The 20,089-nt window shown below is 48.5% G+C and overlaps 1 protein-coding gene and 1 non-coding gene across 7 annotated transcripts in view; one reads left to right on the top strand and one right to left on the bottom strand.

Annotated features, from left to right (window-relative positions):
• ENOX2 (ecto-NOX disulfide-thiol exchanger 2) overlaps positions 1-20,089 on the top strand; it is a 2,107,113-nt gene that overhangs the window by 852,334 nt on the left and 1,234,690 nt on the right. The gene's annotated exons all lie outside the window — the stretch shown is intronic.
• Positions 17,822-17,934, bottom strand: LOC138481845 (U5 spliceosomal RNA). Its single transcript, XR_011274444.1, has one exon. It is a non-coding gene; the product is annotated as a U5 spliceosomal RNA (small nuclear RNA).

Raw genomic sequence — 20,089 nt, 5'->3', positions numbered from 1 at the left:
GGACTGGCCAGGGGACCTGGCCATTTAAACCCTAGTGAGATTGGGAATGGGCTTTGGAGGGAGGAGGCACATGGTGATGTCTTCTGGTGATTAGCAGCAGTAGTAGCAAATAGTTTGAAGGTGAAGGCAGTATAGCGGGTCAGGCCCTTGGCCCTATCTAGTAAAGTCAAGAGTACAGCATCCTATCCAGGATTAGGCCAGTAGTCAGTGGAACAGGAGGGTTTTTAACCCATGTTTAAATTTGGGTACAGACAGGCACATCCTCAGGTCAGGGTCCAGTGCGTTCCAGCATTTCAAAGCAGCAAATATGAAAGACCCCTGAGCCACAGCATCAAGCTTGGCCTTGGGAGTTTGTAGGAAACCTGCATTGTTGGATCTCAGAGCCCCTCGTACCATCAGCCAGTCTAGGCGATTCAACAGGTAGCCAGGACTGATTCTGTACAGACATTTGTGCCTCATACAAAGGGTGCGAAAAGAGATTCTACTGACTATAGGCAGCCAGGTCAATGCCTTCCTAAGCTCCGAGATATGGTCTTTCCTACTCAGGCCTTCTACAACTCTGACAGCATTGTTGAGGATGATTTGAAGGTGCATCATTTCCTGTTTACTTGTCCCTTGTAGTAGACCCGAGACATAGTCTAGTTTTTCTTCCATTAATGTAGGGGCAATGGTGGCACAGTTTTCCCGGTCCAAGAAGGGCCAATGTTGAGCTAGAACCTTTAAATAGTATGAGGCAGACGACACAAGATAGTTCACATGGGCTTTCATAGCAAGTTCCTGGTCAACCGCCACACCTAGCGTCCTGACTTTGGAGAGAGTAGTGATGACACAGCCAGAGATAACAAACTCCATATAGGCCTGCCCCAGTAGTCATGCGGCTGAGCCCACAATCATTACCTCAGTTTTAGCGTTGATTAGCGCCAATCCATTGTCCATAATCCTGTTTTTAATGAGGGAGAAAACTGTGCCAATGACCTCAGTGTCCCTGATGTAATCACCAGACAGTGGGATGAGACACTGAGTATCATCAGCATAGTTTGTGTATATCACCCCTTTAGCATTACAAACAGTGGCGTGATGAAGATATTAAACAAAACAGGTGAAAAGCAAGATCCCTCTGGGACTCTGCATGTCACTGTGAACTTGTCCACTTTTTGATGATCAGCAAAGACCCTGGCTGTTGGACCCGTTAAGAAAAATGTCACCCATTTTGCTGATGAGGAGGAAAAGTGGGCTGAGTGGATGAGCCTGCTGGTCAGTAAGTAATGATCCACCAGTGCATCTAGACCGTTCAAACCAGAATCTTTAATAAGAACGGTACATTTGAGATGGGTTGTTCGTTAGAGGGCACACTAGGGTCCAGGGTTGATTTCTTCAGAAGGGGTGTGATCCAAGTTTGTTTGATGCAGGCTGGTACCAGGCCATCCCTGGATGACATATTAACCAATTTGGGATCAGCTGGTCCGCACAAGCCTTCACCACCTTGGCTGGACATATGTCCCCTTTACAGAATGTTGGTTTAAGTTGGCCTACCAGGGAGAAGATCTCGCTCTGCGTAACCTGCAGAAGTTTATGTTGGCTCTAGAGGTCTCGTGTTGAGGGGCTCTGCCATGAATCTCTTGTTTTGGACAAGTTTCATCCTGAAATGTTAAGATTTTATTATTCATGGTGTCCTGTATATATGTACACCATGTTATATCCATATTTGTCAGAGAGGTGGTGAAACAGGGATTCTCCATTTCTCTTAGGATTTTAAAAAGTTCCTTGGTTGTTTGAGTTAGCATCTTTAATCCACTGCTCAATAGGTGGTTTGGAAACAAACTGGATGTAGAGGCTTTCCTCTTAGTCCAATTGTTTAAATCTAACATATTCACCATACACAACAGTACGGACCCAACACATAAACAAGGTAGTGTTTTAGATTGGGTTACTAGTAGGAATGTGGTACAGAACACACCGTCGGTTCAGCCTTGCATCTGGTGTGACCATTCTTTTGTTGTGTTTCAGTTTACCTTGCTGACTCCCATAGTTCATAAAAAGAACTCGTCTCTCACCGTCCTAAGCATGAATTATAACAAAATTTGAAAAGAAGATCTAGAATCCTGTTTAGCAATCCTTATGCAAGGTACCTCGGATTCAGACTGCCCTGACAATTTAGTCCTGGAGTACGATAGACTCTTTATGGATTTATTGAATCGTATAAGCCCCTATGACCTCTAAGTAAGTCAGGGAAAGATTGAACGACCAGAAATGTTTTTTGGATGCTCTTCAGGACCGTAAAAGAGAAAAAAGGAAAGCAGAATGTGACTGGGTGAAGGCAATCCCTGGCCAAAAGAGCCAAATGGAAAATATTAGAAAAAGTGTATCGCACTGAGATCGTAATTGCTAAAATAAATGTATTTTGATAATTAAATAACGCAGGCTGAAAATAATTCTAAGAAAGTTTTTCAAATTCTCCAGCATTGGATCTTTCATGGATTCACATGCTTAGAATATTCCCCGTCGTCAGGCTGGGAATCCCCGGTACATTATATAGACCCTTTCCCGTAGGAAAACTTTTTCGACGCTTATGCGTCCTATCCACCTCGTTTTGTATCATGTGTGCCCGCACCGTCAGGACGTCATGATATAAATACAGGCCCCGCCCCCGCGCTCCCTCAGATTTCAACCGTCTTTCAAAGTAGTGGGATCCTCGTGTTACTACTAGTGAAAACTAGGTTGTTTTTTTCTATTTCGCTTCGGCGAAGTTCACATTCTGGAGAATTATGTCTGGGAAAGCGTTATTTCGCCAGTGTGCAACATGTGGCCTCAAAAAAGTTTATGAAGGAGACGGCCACATGGACTGTATCTACTGTCTCCACCCGCACCACACGGCGGATACATGTGAGATATGCCAGGGTTTCTCCCAAAAAACCCTTAAGGACCGAAAAAGAAGACTGGTCGACTGGCTTAATGACGGAGCGGGTGCCTACCCGGCTTCGGAAGTTGGCTCCACGGCCTCCAGGAGCAAGTCGGAGCCTCCATCGAAAAAGGTACGGCCAGCGGAAATTCGCACTGAGGACAAGCATAAGGGAAAACATGCTGGATCTTCCTCATCACATAAAAAGCCCTCCTCCTCATCATCTAAGACGGAGAGGCTAGCGCTGTCAAAATCCTCCTCAGGGGACCGTCCCAGGTCTTCCATGAGTCGAGATGCTTCAGCCGGGAAGTCGGCATCGAAGTCGACGACGAAGTCTAAGGGCTCGACGACGACGACGTGCTCGTCGACCTCGGTGTCATTGACGATGCCTATTACCGTTCAGGCAGCAGCGGTTGGGATTCCTTCGTCGATGGAGACTCAGTCTATGGCTTGGCTGCCAGAGGTCTATGACCCGATCCCCCCTGAGGTCTTACTGCAACCAGACACTGCCTGCTCGGCGGAAGGAGATGGTGACACGGTTCTGCAGCCATCGGATTTAGGCTTACGGCCTTCCACGTCGGCGGCGACGACGACGATGAGTGCGAGCGGGGGTATGGTACCTATATCATCCACGTTACTGACCCCCCAGACGGTTTTGTCTCTGGATGTGCTTAATACTCTTCAGAAGCTCCTGCAAAGGCTGGATACGCAGTTCCCCCAACCGGGGACATCGTCGTCACTTTTTTCCGTACCTTCCGTCGACGAGCAAACTGGTACGGCTCGCTCGATGCCGAAACACCCATCGGCTCCTCAGGTGGTAAAAGATCGTCCTCGAGCTCAGGAGGAGGGTGAGTTGTCGGAGTCCGACTCTATACTGGGTGACTCGGGGTCGGACATCTCCCTGTCACCGTCGAGGGACCCAACATGGAATTCAGATGTAGAGTTAGAGTCTACGAGGAGCCAGACACATCCATCTCCCCTGGATGATGTGGGAGCCTTCCATGCAATGATGGGAAAAGCTTGTTCCGAGTTCGGCTTGATTCCTGACGAGCAGAAGAAAGACTGCTTCCTTTTTGACCACATGGGTCAAAGGAGAAAGTCGGTATTTGCCATCCCAATCCTGGATCACGTGTGGCAAGAAGGTCTCAAGACGATGCGCCATCCGTTCTCGGAGCCAGCCATAAAGGGACGGATCGAGAAAAAGTTTAAAGCTCCGGAGTCCACTCCAAAATGTCTAACATCACAACCTCTGTCTGACTCGGTTGTGTCGGCGGCAGCGGCTAGGAAGGCCAGGGTACAGCAAAAATGTTCAACGCCACCGGAAAGCGAGGCTAGGAGGCAGGACGCCTTTGGAAAAAAGGTGCTCTCGGTCGGAGCGACGACAGTAAGAGCAGCCAATTCCTTAGCGATCGTGTCACGATATGATAGAGAAATGTGGCACAAACTAGCCCCTATCCTAGAACACCTGCCAGACGAACACCGGAAAGCAGCTATGTTACTGGTGCGGGATGGCGAAGAGGCCTCGAACCACGCTATTAATATCGCAGTTGACCTAGCAGAGTCTGGCTTCAAACAAATCAACCATGGAGTAGTGCTTCGTCGACAAGCGTGGCTCAAATGTACTACTTTCCGCCCTGAAGTCCAGTACAAGGTCCTTGACATGCCATGCGAAGGGGAACACCTGTTTGGCGAAAAGGTTGATGAAGTGTTGAAAGGGATGAAAGAAGACACGGATACTGCTAGGTCCCTCGGCGCCCTTCAAACGGGTAGAAACTTTCGCTCTTTTCACCCCTTCAGGGGTGCTTCTGGAAACTCCCGCTTTGGAGCCTCGAGGGACCGTGGATTTAACAGGCCCTCGTACTCTTCACAAGGGTTCAGACGAGCGTCCCAGTCGGCACGTAGAAGCAGGGACTATCAAGCCTCCAGGCGGCGAGGCTCGGGTCCGTCGTCGACGAAGAACAAGCAAACCAGCAACCAATGACGGCCTTCGGAACGTCCTGGGGGGTCGAGTCTCTCATCACTTCGACCGATGGAAATGCATCACCACAGATCGATGGGTTATAGACACGATTCGCATGGGTCATGCGCTACAATTCAAAGACAAGCCTCCGCGTCTTCCCCCTTTATTCTCGACACAGCCCCACCTCCGAATCCTACGACAAGAGGCGGCGCTTATGTTGCGAAAAGGGGCGGTAGAGAGAGTTCCTGTGGCACAGGAAGGACAAGGAGTTTATTCCAGGTTTTTCGTTGTCAAGAAGCCAAACGGCAAATGGAGGCCCATTCTCGACCTGAGGGTGCTCAACAAGTGGCTAAAGAGCCTAAAATTCAAAATGCTAAAGCTCCAAGAGGTTATCAGGTCAGTGCAACCCATGGATTATCTTTCATCACTAGACCTTCAAGATGCTTATTTTCACATCCCAATACGCCCACGACACAGGAGATATTTAAGGTTTGTCGTCGGGAGAAAGCATTTTCAGTTCAAGGTCCTCCCGTTCGGGCTCAAGTCCTCCCCCAGGACGTTCACCAAGTGCTTGGCCCCTATAGCGGCCCATTTAAGAAAGGATGGTCACCATGTCTATCCATATCTAGACGACTGGCTGGTCAGAGGTTTGTCCAAGGAACAAACACGAGACAGTCTAAGGGCCACAATGTCCCTCTTACAGGAACTGGGCTTCGCAATAAACTTCAACAAGTCCTCCGTAGAGCCTTCGAGGACCTTGGTCTTTCTAGGAGCGGAGTTCCATACACACACAAGCCTGGTGAGACCATCCAGCGAAAGAATTCAGAAACTTCAAAGCAAGGCGTAGGAATGGAGAGGCGGTACCAAGGTTTCAGTGCGCAAGTACATGTCCCTGCTAGGGACCATGTCGTCCTGCATTCCGTTGATAAACAACTGCCGTCTGTTTATGAGACCTTGCCAGGAATTTCTAGCGGACCGTTGGGCGCAGAGCCGAGGTCACTGGTCCGACAGACTGGTCGTCGACGAACAACTAGTTCAAGCACTCTGCTGGTGGAGAGTGTCTACTCATCTAACCAAAGGAATGCCTCTACTGGAACCAGAGTTCCAAAAGACGGTGGTGACGGATGCATCGCTAAGCGGATGGGGAGCTCATCTGGATACGTTACAGGTACAAGGCCAGTGGTCGTTGCAGGAGTCCTCCCTGCATATCAACCTGCTAGAACTGAGAGCGGTGCGTTGGGCTCTAAAATCTTTTCTTCCTCAACTGAGGAACTCGGTGGTGCGTGTCATGACGGACAACACCACTACGATGTTCTACTTGAGGAAACAAGGAGGGACACGTTCCAGGTCCCTATCGACGGAGGCACAGAAAATCTGGCATTGGGCCCTGCAACACAAAATGCAAATCTTAGCGTTCCACCTGCCAGGCGTGAAGAATGTGGAAGCCGATGCCCTCAGCAGAGAAATGAACGAAGTTCACGAATGGGTGCTGAACGACCAACAACTACAACATGTATTCAAGAAATGGGGACATCCTTCCATAGACCTGTTTGCAACGAAGAACAACAGGAAATGCCATCAGTACGCAAGCAGATGGCCGCAGCAGGGCTCACTGGGGGATGCGTTCTCCTTCCCTTGGACGAACAAATTCCTGTACGCATTCCCTCCATTTCCCCTTGTCCGGAGGACGTTGCAATGGATCCTCAGGTACCCATGTCGGGTAATTCTGGTGGCCCCGTACTGGGCCAGACAGGTGTGGTTTTCAGACCTGCTACACTTAGCGGTGGCGGAACCGATGAGATTCCAGAAGACCCCCGACCTTCTGTCTCGATCGGGGGGTGTTATTTGGCATCACGACCCGGACAGCCTCAAGTTGACGGCCTGGCTCCTGACTTCGCCGAATTTGGTCGGCTAACGATTCCAGAGGACTGTCGGCGTATCCTGCAAGCGGCAAGAGCACCTTCCACAAACGCCTCATACGCGTACAAATGGAGAAGTTTCTGTCAATGGTGCGAGGATCAACCAGGTGTGGCCCCGCAATCGATTAAGCCAGAACAGCTCCTTCCATACTTGTTGTTCTTAGCTCAAAAGGGCCTGTCGGTATCGTCAATAAAAGTGCACCTGGCAGCCATTTCCAGGTTTACTCGTCAACGGCATTCGGCACCACTGTTCAGCGACCGCCTGATTAAGCACTTCCTTAAAGGCCTCTTTCGGAGTTTCCCTCCAGAGAAGAAATTTCCGCCGGAGTGGAGCCTCAATCTGGTCTTAACGTCTCTTATGAAGCCGCCTTTTGAGCCAATGTCATCATCATCTCTAAAGTTTTTGTCGTGGAAATTGGCCTTCCTGGTGGCCATCACTTCAGCCCGACGTATTTCAGAAGTTCAGGCTCTAATGGTAGACCCACCATACTTACGATTTTTCAAGAACAAGGTAGTCCTAGCCACTAACCCACAGTTCATACCAAAAGCTCCTTCGGTGTTCCATAAGCACTCCTCTGTTGTGTTGCCATGCTCGGGCGCGGAGCGCATGTTACACACATTAGATGTAAAAAGGGCCCTCAAGTTTTATCTTCATCGTACGCAACCGTTCAGAGAAACGAGACAGCTGTTCGTGGCCTATGGTTTGGGTGCTAGAGGAAAAGCCATTTCAAAGCAAGGACTGTCAAGATGGGTGTCATCTACCATTTCGTACTGCCATTCCAGGGCAGGGAAACCTCTTCTACGACGGCCAAGAGCTCATTCAACTAGAGCAGCGGCATCGTCGACGGCACTGTGGGCGGGAGTCCCTCTGGGGGACATCTGCATGGCGGCTACCTGGGCGGCGACACACACCTTTACCCGCCATTACTGCCTGTCGCAGCAACATGCCGAAGATACCCGGATGGGACAGGCGGTCCTCCGACACCTATTCCAATAAGGTAAGCCCCGGCTGAGGGGTTGCATCCTGTGGAATTTATGACTGTATGTGGTTCGTTTTCCTATCTTAACGATTTCTAATGTATACATGATCATAGGGAACGGGCCTTGCGAAGAAAGTATATGGGTTTGCATGCACGCCTCCTCTTTGGGGGTGTTACTGCTATGTAATCTATTCTAAGCATGTGAATCCATGAAAGATCCAATGCTGGAGAAGGGAATAGTTTCTTACCTGTAACTCCATTTCTCCAGCATTGGTATCTTTCATGGATTCACATGCGCCCGCCTGCCTCCCCTGAACATGCAAACCGGTTCCCCCACTACTTTGGGGGCCGAAATCTGAGGGAGCGCGGGGCGGGTCCTGTATTTATATCATGACGTCCTGACGGTGCGGGCACGCATGATACAAAACGAGGTGGATAGGACGCATAAGCGTCGAAAAAGTTTTCCTACGGGAAAGGGTCTATATAATGTACCGGGGATTCCCAGCCTGACGACGGGGAATATTCTAAGCATGTGAATCCATGAAAGATACCAATGCTGGAGAAATGGAGTTACAGGTAAGAAACTATTCCCTTCTCTGGGAACTTGCGAAACCTAAGGTTATGTTGCAAGAGTTCTCCCCCAGCACTGTTGACTGCAAAGCAGTTCAAGAAGCATTTCTGCAGAAAATAACTACTGCACAGGCTCAGATTGCGGATAAGTTGTGCAGTTTGCAGCCGTTTAGTAGCCATTTTAATGGTAATAAACACTCCTTGCTAAAATGTGGAATGCCACAGGGCGCATGCTTCTCTCTTTCTCTTTTTAACGTGTTTTGCCACCCTCTTTGTGGTGATCTAGAAGGATTAGGCGTACACTTTACCAATTATGCTGATGACGCTCAGTTCGTGTTCGAGCTGAGTGACTCTTAAACAATAGACTGCGAGAGGATAAACATACTATGTACCAAAATCCAGAACTGGATGACTAATAATAGCATGTGCCTAAATGCTAGTAAAATCGAGATTAAGCTCTTTGGCTCACCTCAGACCAGAGCTAAACTGGGTTGTCAGTATACAGGTTTTATGATTTAACATGTCATCAAGATGGTGGACATGGTTAAAATTCTCAGTGTCACGTTTGACTCCTCTTTAAACCTGGATGCTCACATTACTAATGTCGCCAATAAAACCAAATATTTTCTCCGACTTCTGAGATTAATTAAGCCACATGTCTCAGAGGCTAACTGTGCTGCACTGGTGCATGCACTCATTGCACCTAGATTAGATTATTGTAATGCACTCATAGTTGAAATCGGCATCAATTGACCGATACGCCTGCATGTGCTACAGAATGACGCAGTGCGGATCGTCAAGAACGTCCCTAGGCATGAGCCTATTTCGGCACACAGAAGGAGACTATACTGGCAGCCTGTGAAAGCATGCGTTCAGTTTAAAGCGCTGACCCATAAATGGCTTTATGGTAAAGCACCCAAGTACCTGAAAACGGGTCTAGTAGCATACTCTTAGGGGCAAACTACAAGGTCGAGCAACGGGGCGTACCTGCTGGCGCCACAGTGTAAAAGAGCAAGAGGCCTAGGCAGAGCTTTTGCTGTGCAAGCTACTACGAGGTGGAATGAGTTCCCTAAACAACTGCGGATGGATGAAAATCTATTGAGTTTTAGAAAGAAATTGAAAGCACTTCTTTTTAAGTAATGTGCCTTTCGAGTGGATTGTGTCCTCCAACGTATTCCTCATTTTAGATGTATTCCATCCAGCTTTGCTGCTCTTCGGAAATTTTTTTGGCAGAGGGCGCTGTGCGTCGATGTCGAGTGGAAGGTCCCTCGAAGGCCTCCGTCGAGGGTGACGTCATCGGGTGTATAAGTAGCACGGACGGCACCCGTTGGCCTCAGTTCAGTTTTTCCGCAGTACGTTGCTTCGGACATTCGGCGCGCCTCGAGTTCTGTCAAGAAATATAATATAACGAGAAGTAATTATGTCCTCGTCATCGACGCAGACCACGACCCCGAGATCGGGTTTTAAGAAATGCAAGTCGTGCGGCTCAAAAATGTCGATCACGGACCCGCACCGCAAGTGTTTGTGGTGTCTCGGGGAAGGCCACGACATGGAGGCCTGTTCGAAGTGTCAGGCGGTGACGGGGAAGGCCTTGCGAGAAAGGAGAGGAAAGCTACAGGTAGGTCGGAAGGATCGAAAAGCCTCTAGCGGCGAGTCGAGACCCCATGAGGAAAAATCTCCTCGACGCGAAAGGCATCGATCTAGATCCCGAAGCGATTCTCATCGCTCGTCGTCTTCGTTGAAAAAGTCAAAGAAACGACGCCATAGGTCCCCCTCCACCTCGTCGTCGGACGAGTCTCCGAAAATGAAATGCCCCACAAAACATTAGTCTACCGAAGAGTGGGAAGCATTCAGGGTCAAAATGATGGAGGTGTTTGAGAAGGCAAAGCCTCAGTGCGCGCCTTCTTCGGAAGCCGGTAGAGAGCGTCATCGCTCCGACACTCGCGCGCCCTTGAGGCCGGGTGATCGTAAAAGGAAGGATAGGGAACCTTCCAGGACGCCGAGCGATAAACGCTCGGGTCGAGTCGACCGCTCGAGGTCCCCGACGCCGTTCGAGACCTATCACACTTCGAAGGGGAAACCGTCGAAGGCCGCCTCAACGCCCTCGAAGCAGACCCTGTCGCCGACCACTATGTCATTGACGCCTTTATCGACGTCGACGTCGAAACCCTCGGCGCCAAAGGCTCCAACCAAGCCAGGGCAACCAGAAAAAGAGAAGGAAAAAGTTAAAAATGTAATTCCTTCAAAGCATGGTACTACACCTCTTCCTCTTGCTCTCCCAGAGAAGGTTTCAAGCCTCTCCCTAGGAAGGAGTTTTTCAAATCCTTGACCTCAATTTTTGAGGAACAGGAGCGATCCGAGGAGGAAAATGTACCTTTTGGATTGGAGTATGGCACCCCAAATGTCCCAGAATGCTTGATCTCAGAGGAAAGCAGAATGAGGGATTTGGTGGAGTCTTTACACAATGCAAGTGGCATTGACACCTCTCCTGCTTATGACTTCGGTAGACCAGATCCAGGAGAGCATGCCAGTCCATCTTACCGTCAGTTAATGACCAAGGTGGTAGATTACTTGGGATGGGCTAGACCACCAGCCCAATTCGTCCAGGACGATTTAACAGACATATTGGACCATGGTCCCACTGAAGCCCCAGTACTACCTTTTCATGTAGCCTTACAAAACCGGGTGGCCAAGAATTGGGAAACTCCGGATTCTATTCCTCCGGTAAATAAGTCCCTCGGATCAAAATACCGCCCAGCCAGTAGCGACCCCGGCTATCTGTCAAAACATCCAACTCCCGAGAGTTTGGTCATACAAGCAGCCACAGCTTCCAACAAACTTGCGTACCCATCTATCCCTCCGTACAGGGACGATAAGCGTGTGGATGGTTGGGCACGGAAGGTATTTTCAGCCGGGAGCATGGCATTAAAATCTGCCAACTCCACATGTGCCTTGGCAAAATTTTCGTACACTCTATGGGCGTGCATTGCAATGGCAGCGTAGCACATACCAGAAGGGGAAGAAAGGGAAGCTTTCCTAGCCATCGTTAGAGATGGAAAGGAGGTCATGCAGGAATCCCTTCAATCTGGACTGGACACTGCGGATAGTGTAAGCAGGTCCATGGGCACTAGCACGGTAATGCGCAGGTTTGCGTGGTTACGGAAGTCGGGTTTTGCACCGGACGTACAGAACCGCCTCCTGAACATGCCTTTTGACGGGTCTCACCTTTTTGGCAACAAGGCTGACGAGAGCCTTGAGAGGTTGCAGACCTCAAAAGCAGCGGCAAAATCCTTAGGAGCTGCTATTAGGCAACCTCAGCCTTTTTGTGCTCAAGGGCAATCATGGAGGGGACGATCCTATCGTTATTACACCTCATATGGGAAGACGAGAGGAATGGCCAGTCAAAGGGGCCAAAGAAAGGCCACTTGTGGTGGACGAGGAACATGTGCTAAGCCAGCTCCAGCTGCAGCCTCTTTGCCATCAGCAGTTGCAACATCTGCCACAAAACCACTTTGAGGACTTGCACCACAAAACACCTGTAGGAGGCAGGCTGTCGCAGCATCTGCAAGAATGGCGAGCCATTACTTCAGATGTTTGGGCTCTAGAAATAATAGCCCAAGGCTATTGCCTTCCTTTTTTAAAGCAACCTCAAAGCGATCCACCAGGGAGACACCTGTTGAAACTTTCAGACCCGCTCCTACAGCAGGAAGTTCTAACCCTGCTGGAGAAAGGTGCTATAGAACCAGTACCTGCAGCGGAGAGGAACAAGGGTTGGTACTCCCCGTATTTTTTGATCCCCAAAAAGGACGGAGGACTGAGACCCATCTTGGAATTAAGAAACTTGAACAAGTTCCTCAGGAAGGACAAGTTCAAGATGGTTAGCCTTTCTCAGATCCTTCAGGCCCTTCAACTCCAGGACTGGTTGGTGTCTTTGGACCTCCAGGATGCTTATTTTCATGTGCCGATTCATCTCGAGCACAGAAAATACCTGAGGTTCGTAGTTGGCGACTCACACTATCAGTTTCGAGTCCTGCCATTCGGGTTGACCTCCGCCCCGAGGGTCTTCACCAAGTTAATGGTAGTGGTGGCAGCGCACCTCAGGAGAGGGGGGATTCATGTCTACCCCTACCTGGACGATTGGTTGATCAGAGCGCGCTCTGCCGAGCAAGCAAGCACTGGATCATCTGAAAGTCACCTGTCACTTCCTCCACAAACTGAGCTTCTCCTTCAATTTCAAGAAGTCACAGATGACACCTTCCCAACAGCTTCAGTACATAGGAGCTGTATTAGACACGTCCTTGGGAAAGAGCGGTTACGCTCACCTGGCTCCCACAGAGGCTTCGATCTGAACTGGACAACTGCGGTCTCCACCAGTGTGACGCGTAGGGCCGAGATGACGGACTGGACTGGCCCACCTAGCTTTGTTTGCTTGGCCCGTAGAAATAGTCTTCTGCAAATGGAGAAAGGGAATTAACCACCCGCGGAGTTGAGCGTAAATCCCCCCACCCCTGCTGTTCTCCCCACAGATCACTTTTGAAGTCCCCTCTTATAGTCTCACCTGATGGTTTGAAAAGATGAGCTCTCCATCCTGCACTGAGTGCAGGGGTGCGTTGATAACCAGTTGCTTCACTGGCTCGAAGGAATTGGTGAGTTCCAGAACAATAATGTCCTCGTGGTAGCTGATGAAGTTCAGGTAAGGATTTGGCTTATCCTACACAGTTCAATAAAATAAGGCCAAAATGTAACCTGTAGCTTGTTCCCTTATTCAGGTGTGGAGAGAAAATATGAAGTTCGGGGAATTATGCCTCCGGCGGTAAAATTAGGTAAGTCTATTGCAGTGAGAAGAGTTCCCCTTATTTGTCCCGTTGTCTCACCTTGTTGTCCTTTTGTTCCCCAAAGGGGCCGGGGTATGGAGAGGATGCAATTGAGACTGCGCCGACCCATGAAGCGGAATAGTACCCCCGGCGGTAATCGGGTAAGTCTATGGGGGGGTAGTTACTATTGCCTCTGTTTATTTCCTTGGCTCACCTTTGCTGTTCTTGTGTCCCCTTAGGTGCCAGAATGCGGCGGGAACGTGCAGAAGGATGCGGTGGATCGTGAGGATGCTGCGAAGGCCGGTGAGTGCAGCGCGCCGCTGCAGCAGGCGAGGCGGCACGCGTAAAATGCTGCTTTCTTCTAGCTCGAAGGTGCGGTGGATCCGGAATTCAGGTAAGGGTTGAAGGTTTGCTCTTATTCGAATCTTTTCTCCATCTGTTCCTCCCTTTTTCTAGGAGCTGCAGACTCAAGGCGGGCGTGGCAGAAGACTGGATGCAGGCTTGCAGACACGGTGAGCGTTACGCTGCTGGATGCAGAATAACGCAAAGCGTGTGCTGCTCTTTGGGCGTGGTTTAAATGGCCTCCAAAGTAGTCCCAGGTAAGTATTCCTACCCAGCCCCACCCGAGTAAAAAATAGTCCCTAGTTAAAATAGTCCCTTCCAAGCCTCATTTGGCTTGGAGCTCTGCAGCATGGTCTGCACCAGGTAAGTTTGCAGCATGGTCTGCATCAGGTAAGTTGTACTCTATGAGCCTGGCGCCTCTGGCGCCAGGACTGACTCTCCATATGAGCCTGGCGCCATAGGTGCCAGGACCGCACCCAAACAGCCCGTAGCAGGAGTTTTTGGGCTTGCTCAAAATAACGTGATGCCTGCTTCTGGGGTTGCTGGACCTGGTCTGGTTCCCCAGGGGTAGGCATCATGACAAGAGCTCGCCTCCCAAGTCGAGGGCTCAAGACATTTTTCAGATGGTTTCCAAATTCCAAAATGCCCAAAATCTCCAGGCTTACGACTTTTTAAGGTTGCTTGGCCTCATGGCATCCTGCATCTTTCTGCACGCTTGAGGATGAGATCCCTTCAATGGGTCCTAAAGACTCAGTGGTCCCAGTTCTCGGGTCAAATGACGGATCTTCTTGAGATTCCGAACAAGGTCAGACAAGACCTTCTATGGTGGACCTGTACAGAGAACATTCTAAAAGGAGAACCTTTTGGCAACCATGGCCGGAGATCACAGTGGTGACGGACGCCTCACTCCTGGGGTGGGGAGCTCATGCCAACGATTTGACAATCAGCGGTTGTTGGTCTCCATCGGAGTCCAAACTACATATCAACCTTTTAGAGCTGAGGGCAATCAGACTAGCGCTGAAGGCCTTCCTGCCATCTGTCAGGGGAAAGAATGTCTTGATAATGACGGACAACACAGTGGCCATGCACTACCTAAACAAAAGTGGAGGCGTGGGGTCACTACCCCTGTGCAGAGAGGCAATGCAGCACTGGTATTGGGCGATTAAGGAGCAAATCTCTTTAACAGCAATTCATCTAGCCGGGAAAGAGAATATGACGGCAGATGCTCTGAGCAGGCAGAGCACGGTATCCCACGAATGGGAACTGGCTCAGGAAGTCATTCAAGAGATCTTCGCCCTTTGAGGCACCCCTCAAGTAGACCTGTTTGCAACCGGAATCAACCGAAAATGCGAAAGGTATTGCTCAAGGGAATTTCCCCCGAGAGGAGCCCTGGGGGACGCGTTCGTGGTGGAGTGGAATTTCCCACTATTGCACGCGTTCCCTCCGATTCCCGTCATTCCTCAGGAGGCTGAGAAGGTTTCAGAGCCGCATGATCCTAATTGCCCCGGATTGGGCCAGGAGAATGTGGTACCCAGACCTTCTAGACATGTCCATCTGTCCTCCAGTAAGTCTTCCTCAGAGAGAGAACCTTCTCTCCCAAATGGAAAGTCAGGTTCTCCATCCAGAGGTCAAAACGCTCAACCTTCATGTTTGGTATCTGAAAGGCTGAGATACAGGGATTGGAACCTTCCAGATGACTTTATGGAGGTGTTGCTTTCGGCAAGAAGGCCAGCAACAAAGTCTCTATACTGTTGCCGTTGGAAAAAGTTTTGCAACTGGTGTAGAGAAAAGAATGTCGATCCTTTTCTATGTTCTATTCCGGAAGTATTATCTTTCCTTCTGACCCTAGCACATAGAGGTCTGAATATTGGAACAATAAAAGGTTACCTTGCGGCGCGTTCCATTTTCTAGCGCTCATCGGAAGAATGCTCCTACTTAAAAATTCCTTTGATAATACAATTCTTAAAAGGACTCACTAAGGTGTTTCCTCCTCACCCATTTCAAGTACCGATCTGGGATCTAAATTTAGTCCTAAAATTCTTAATGTGTGCTCCTTTTGAACCTATGCACACGTGTCCATTAAGATTACTAACGTGGAAAACAGCCTTCTTGGTTGCTCTAACATCAGCAAGAAGAGTGAGCGAATTGCAGGCACTGTCTTCTGGGCCACCCTATACTGTGTTCCATAAGGACAGAGTTGTGTTGAGGGTAAAATCATAATTTTTACCGAAAGTAATATCTGATTTTCATTAAAGTCAGAAAATTGTCTTACCCGCATTCTATCCTCCACCCCATCCTTCGAAGGAGGAGGAAAGATTACACAGGTTGGATCCGAAAAGAGCTTTAAGCTTTTACATCTCTAGACTTTCCAGACTTGGAGTGGACAACAAGCTGTTTATAGGTTACACAGGAAGGAAACTGGGTCAATCGGTGACAAAACAGACAATTTCACGCTGGATTGTGCTTTGCATTTCAGAATGCTGCAGACTAGCTCAAAAAGACCCTCCAGAGGGGTTAAGGGCTCATTCTACCAGAGGCATCGCCTCCTCCACGGCCCTTCAAAGAGGTGTTCCAATAAGATCCATTTGCGAAGCAGCAACTTGGTCTTCGCTACACACATTCTCAAAATTCTATAACCTGGATGCTTCCCAGTCTAGGGAGCTAACTTTTGGAAAAGCAGTACTATACTCAGCCATCTAAGAGTATCGAAAAATCTACCCCCTCCTCCAGAGGAATTGTCCATACTGCTTTGGGAGTCTATCTAAGATGAGGAATACGTTGGAGGACACAATCCACTCGAAGAACAAGTTACTTACCAACTGGTAATGTTCTTCCGATTGGATGTTCCTCCAACGTATTCCTCATCGCCCTCCCAGCCTACCCCTCTGTAGATTTTTCCGGGTTATTGCCATCTCAAATCTCGCAAGGCTCATACCTGTCTGCCGGCACAATCTACACAGTACAAGATCAAACATAAAAAGGGGGAAAAACAGAACTGAGGCCAACAGGCGCCGCGTGTGCTACTTATACACCCGATGACGTCACCATCGACGGAGGCCTTTGAGGGACCATCGACTCGACGACATCGACGCACACGCCCTCTGACGGAAAAATTTCCAAAGAGCAGCAAAGCTGGATGGAATACATCTAAGATGAGGAATACGTTGGAGGAACATCCAATCGAAAGAACGTTACCAGTTGGTAAGTAACTTGTTCTTCTTCTCTTTTGTGGTTGCTTTCTTGCCCTCTCTATCTTCACCTTTTTCTTTCTTCTTGCGCCATGATGCTTGCAGGCTCCGGCGGTATACAAGTGTATAGATATAAATAAATAAATAGGCCTAGTTTTTTTTGTTGCATTAGAGATGGTATCCCAGTGCTTTTTAGCAGCCACTGTGTAGTTTTTCCTGTTGGATTCAAAGCAAGAGGTCTTCCAAGCATCAAATGGGTTATGTCTGTGATGTTATGCAAGAAACCAAAATTAGGCGGGGCTTCTTCTGTGATGTGATGGTAGCTGTGGCATCTGATTCATCACATAGTCTAGATTAAGATCCCCATGAGTACAGTATTTGCTGAAGGTTTAAGGCGGGGGGACTAGCAGGTCACGAAGTTGCACAGGAATTTCTGGCATATCATTGGTTGATAGATAAAAAAATGTCAATTGTAGTGTTTGTGTTAACCAGCACCTTGACATGCAGTATATCACATTCATTCTGAGGCTCAATACCAACTGCGTGGGTCTGCAAAGATGACCAGAAAATAATTGCAACCCCCCCGTCACCAGCCAGTGGAGCTGTCAGTCCTGAAAATATCATATCCATTAGGCACTGCGAATAGTAATGTGTGGCCTGCCACTTCATGCAGACAGGTCTCCGTGATGGAGCACATGTCAATGTGATTGTCGAGCATATAATATGAAATGTCCGTCGCATATTTAATAAGTGACTGGGTATTGATCAACAGACAATTGCAGTCTTCAGGTTTACAGACATTTCTGTAGTCATATTTGTTCCAGGTATCCTACCTTAGTGTTTGGACCAGTTCTTAAAATATAACGAGAGGTACCCACCATGAGAAAATGTTTTAATGAGAGGATTGTGCGCAGCACAGTGTTGCCGCACCCACGCATCCCAAGTGCGAACTGGCGCTAACCAGCCTCCCCAACGCAGGCTTAAATGCCCTGAAGCCTGAAGGAAGATATAGTTCTGAGAAACTACAGGCGATCACATGGACCACAAGAAATTACAGCGTTAGTTATGTGAGAATCAAGTAAAGAAGATGAAAGGGAGTACTGATCAAAGTCTCTCTGTTGTAATAGCAAAATATAATGCTAAACTTGCAGTTCAAGAATAAGTAATTTCAACAAACTGCAAATAATGTTTAATGTTCCTCTCCACGGAAATCTTTAGTAAAAGGCAAAAGATGTATTGGGTTTGAAGAGAAACCAGAGTACATATGAAGAAAGAACAAGGATGTATTAATGTAAACCAGAAAATGTGAACATCTCTTTAAAAAAAAATAAAAAAAAAATTCAACTGAGACGAGGTGGATGAATAAAATACATAAGGCCTCGACAGGCTGGTGAAGAGAAAGGCGGAGATACACCATAGAAGTCCTATGGCAATGTAACCTCAGAAGGAGGAGGAGCCTGGAGAATCCAAAAGACCTGAAAACTCAAAACTGCTGCCAAGCCGGACTCAAGGAGGCGGACACGTGGCATACGATTAGCTGGAGAAAGCGGGAAACCATGCTTCAGAAACCACAGAGAATCAGTGCTGGACAGACCATCTTGATGATATCACAGAGATTAGCACATGTATGAGACAGTGTAATGTATTGATATCTCGGATACCGAAGAGCCCTGCGAGAGGTGGATTTGTAGCACAGGAGACCAAGTGAGGAAATGGAACCGAACAACTACAAGAAAACCCAAGCCGAGCGAAGCAAAATCCTGGTGGCGTTCTCTTCGAAGGTTTCCGGTAATGGGGAAAAAGGGTGACACGGGTAGGTGAATAAAAATCCTTACAAAGTCGCTCATACTTGTAACAGTCAAGACACTGAGAACAGCATAGCAAGAACAAACAAAGTGAATGAGAATTATTATAAAGTGTTCTTACTCGTTCCAGTGAAGACAATAAGAATATTATAGTAAGAATAAAGTGAGTGAGAATCATTATAAAAGTGTTCTTAGAACAGTCAAGGTAACAAGAATGTATCGATACCACCAAGAGAAATAATAGGGAACTGCTATAAAACTATTCCTACATCCCTCAGTGAAGACATTGAGAAGTGTGGCTAGAATAATTCTACGTGTCAGTCAAAGTAAGGAAAGTTTTCTTTACAAAGAGAATGAGACTGTAAGAGGACATCCTAACAAAAAGGATAAAGAGAGAAACTCAGAAAGTTTGGATAACCTTACCATGGAAAAAGGGAAGAAAAACTCCTGGAGAGAAAATCAATGAGAAAAATAGAAACTGAAATCTCTGAAATAAGGAAAGAGTTTTCAATAAAACCAGGAGAATGTCCAAGAAGAGAAAGAGAAAGGTATTAAAGGAACTGTATGAACTTATAAAAGAAGTCACAAGAGACTATTTGAAAAATCAGTTATTAAACAAGTGAGAATCTAGGAGAAGGGAGTCATTCTCCTGTCCTTAGTTGTTAAAGATAGTGGTAGGGCCAGTTAGGATTAGTTTGGACAGAGGACTAATTATTTTAAGACTTTACTGACGATTGATGAGCACCATAGCCTAGTTTGTTAGGTAGGGAATACCCCGTAGAATAGGGAAGATGGGCATTTTACATTTTCTTTATTAAAATATTCACCTAATAATGGCTAATCGGAGTTTGCATCCTTCATCTGTTCCACCACACTGGTCTCCATCCCATTGTGATGTTTTTTTATCAGAAAAGGTTTTCTTGCCCCGTCTCATAGTTCATGTAAAGACAACAATGGTCTTTCACCTTCCCCTCCTCGGATTACGTATCAGTCTTTGGCTAGGCTCCCTCTCTGTCCCTGCATTGCCAGGCACATTGTCTCAGTTGCAGTTAGTCTTCCACCCTTGGGAACCCTTTGGTTTGCAAGTCCACACAAAGTACTCTCCTTGGGCTACCCACCTTGGAATCACATAGTGTTTTCCCCGCCTTGGGGCTTGGTTGGCTCTCACCCCCGCCTCTGCAGGAAGACGGCACCTGCAACACTCCTTTCGCAGCTCCTGAATCTGCCACACCGACCCAGACAGCGGCAACAGCGGAGACCGGGAGAGGCGGCATCTGGGTCGTGAGGCAGTGGCCCACCAATACCGAGCGGCGACCCCCAAACACAAGGAGCGTGCTGGGTGGCAGGGAACCAGACACCACAAAAGCAGCCGACCAACACCCGCGGCTGGGGGCGCATCATCCGAGAGGAGAGCGAGCAGGCCGCACAGCCGGACCAGCGCCGGGGCGTCCCGAGATTGCAGGAGAAAGAGGGGCCCGACAGACAACGAGAGTGCAGCCGGTGCCCCACCGGTGCCGCTGCCGGGTGGCAGAGGGAGTACCGCCCCGCGGCCCAACCATCGGCTGAACGGTAAGAGCAGCAATGGGGGAGTGCTGTGGGGCGGGGATCGCCT

Source organism: Ambystoma mexicanum, chromosome 5p, assembly GCF_040938575.1.
Source record: "Ambystoma mexicanum isolate Mex_15411 chromosome 5p, UKY_AmexF1_1, whole genome shotgun sequence".
Taxonomy (NCBI): Eukaryota; Metazoa; Chordata; class Amphibia; order Caudata; family Ambystomatidae; genus Ambystoma; species Ambystoma mexicanum.
The sequence above is the reverse complement of the archived record's forward strand: the minus strand, read 5'-3'. Positions and strand labels throughout refer to the sequence as shown.